This window comes from Lytechinus variegatus, chromosome 15, assembly GCF_018143015.1.
Source record: "Lytechinus variegatus isolate NC3 chromosome 15, Lvar_3.0, whole genome shotgun sequence".
NCBI lineage: Eukaryota > Metazoa > Echinodermata > Echinoidea > Temnopleuroida > Toxopneustidae > Lytechinus > Lytechinus variegatus.
Genome location: NC_054754.1, coordinates 33,045,830 through 33,048,329, shown reverse-complemented (window position 1 = coordinate 33,048,329; position 2,500 = coordinate 33,045,830). Strand labels below are relative to the sequence as shown.

Here is a 2,500-nt window from a genome sequence, read left to right as displayed (position 1 = left end):
TTTGAGACAAGCATATGACTACTGGCAGGATCAACCAGGTAGCTGCCCGCCGGGGTCCCGGGGAGGACGACCGATCGATGGCAGCTCGGGCAGGGCTCGCGCGAGCCGCCCGAATTCGTAATAACCTTTCCCTCTCGACGGCGGCACGGGCCCGGCCGGGCGGGCGACGGGGGTGCGTGCAGGGGAGCGGGGCAGGGGGTTGCCGACGTGCTCGCCCGGCGGGCGTCGGGACGGTGCCTTCACCCGTTTCGCCAGAATCATGGGCTCACAGGGGGCTCGGCCGGTCCGAAGATCGAGGCGAGCAGCAGACCCCACGAGGCACCAAGCTCCAGTCCACGGCAGAGAAGGGCGTGTCCGCGAGGCGCGGGCGACCGGGCTCCCTCTGTTCCCTCTCGTGCGTTGCTTTCCCGTGCTTCCTGGCCGGACCGCGCGGGCCGTCGGTCTCTCCGGCGTTCTCTACCAACCGACTTCCCCCGGCCGGCGGGCGCGGGGGACGTACGTTGCGGCTATGGGGCGCGGCCCTCTTCCCCAGCCACCTCTCTCGTTCCGTGCCAACCTCGCCTCGCCTGGCCGCAAGGACCTCCCGGGTTCCGTGGACGACCGGGGTTCTTCTTGCGAGCCGGTGCGAGGGCCTCATGCCTATAACGTAGTACTACGTGTGTTTGTCACGAGAGTGCTCGATCGCTCGAGACCACCCCCTCATATATCCTGCGGGTGGTCTGACACCCCTCCCCCTAAAACGACGCTACAACACGCGTTTCAATGGGGATTTTCGACCCTCCAAATCGTGCGCCAGTTCCTTTTTCCATTCACCCCGCTGTACAAAATTTCAAACCGGAAGTTGGCCCAAAAAACCGTTTTTTTTCCCGACGACGGCCTTTTCGCCGGCCGGAGGGGCCTTCCCCTCGCCCGTCTCCGGCGGAGGGCGTCCGAATCGCGCTGAAGGGCAAAAAGCAGCCGGATTTCCAAGAAACACCCCTTCCCTATATATGTCTCCGGAGGTCCAACACCCCTCCCCCAAAAAGCCCCTTACAACACGCAAGTCAATGGGAATTTTACCCCGATTCGAGGCGGACAACGGACGAGAAGGCCTCGCAGCGGCCGAACCCCGGCCCGGCGGCGGGTGGCCCGCCCGGCCGTGGGCGAACCCCGGACGCCGCGTCCGACGGTGCCCGCCTCGGGGACCCCGCGCCCCCCGACGACCCCGTCCCCGCTGGAAAAAATCGGGCAGCCGGACCCCTCGGCTCCTTCCCCGCCGAGCCCAGCCGCCCGGTCGAGGAGGCTGCCGCTGCCTGCCGAACCCGCCCGTGAAAGATCGAAGGACGGGCCCCGGCCGCCCCGGCACCCGGCCCACCTCGGGCAAACCCCGGACGGCGAGTCCGATGGCGCCCACGCCGGGGACCCTGCGCCCCCGGACGACCCCGCCCCCGCGGCAAAAAGTCCCCCCAGCGGACGCCCGGCTCCGATTCGGCCGAGCCCAGCCGCCCGGTCGAGGGGGGTGCCGCTGCCTGCCGGACCCGCCCGTGGAAAATCCGAGGACGGGCCCCGGCCGCCCCGGCACCCGGCCCACCTTGGGCAAACCGGGGACGCCGAGTCCGATGGCGCCCACGCCGAGGACCCTGCGTCCCCGCTAGACCCCCTGGCCGCAGGTCGAAAGACCCCTCCCCAGACACACCGCGTACAACACGCGAGTCAATGGGAAATTCGCCATCGAGGGCGACGCCGGACGACCCGACGGCGCGGCGGCGGAGGGCCCGGCCCGCCCCGGGCAAACCGAGGACGGCGGATCCGATGGTGCCCACGCCGGGGACCCTCCGCCCCCGGACGACCCCGTTCTCGGGGAAAACGCTCCGCCGGGCGGACCCCCGGCCCCTTCCCCCGCTGCCTCGAGATCGGCCGGTCAGATTCGCCTGCAAACTCCAGGGTGGGCGGGCGGCAGACCGGGCTCGGCAGGCGGGGCGCTGTCGGCCCGCTGCGTCGAGATCCGCCGGTCGGAATCGCCTGCAAACTCCAGGGATGGCGGGCGGGAGACCGGGCTCGGCAGGCGGGGCGCTGTCGGCCCGCTGCGTCGAGATCCGCCGGTCGGAATCGCCTGCAAACTCCAGGGTGGGTTAAGCGGGAGTGTCGGCTTGGCATGGACATCCTGTCTCCTGTCGAAATAGAAAATGAAGGGGTGAAAAATAGACAAATAAAAAAAGCCCCCGGCAGACAGAGTCCGATTCCATGGACCTGCCTCCGGGGGCCTGGCCGTCTGGTCGTGGGCTGTGTCTCGCTCAGAGGCCCCTGGAAACGTCGGAGTTGACGAGCGGCTGCCTTGCCTCGACCCCCGGGGCCTGGCCGACTGGTGTTGGGCTGGGTGTCGCTCAGAGGCCCCTGGAAACGTCGGAGTTGACGAGCGGCTGCCTTGCCTCGACCCCCGGGGCCTGGCCGACTGGTGTTGGGCTGGCTGTCGCTCAAGAGCCCCAGCAGACTTCGGAGTTGACGACCGGATGCCTGCCCT

General features: G+C 69.1%; 1 non-coding gene across 1 annotated transcript in view; it reads right to left on the bottom strand.

Moving 5' to 3' along the window:
- The window catches only part of LOC121429363, a 1,816-nt gene extending 1,775 nt beyond the window's left edge, over positions 1 to 41 (bottom strand). The window contains exon 1 of the ribosomal RNA XR_005971914.1: positions 1 to 41. This exon is cut by the window's left edge and continues 1,775 nt beyond it. This is a non-coding gene — a ribosomal RNA (small subunit ribosomal RNA).
- Positions 42 to 2,500: the final 2,459 nt, after the last annotated feature.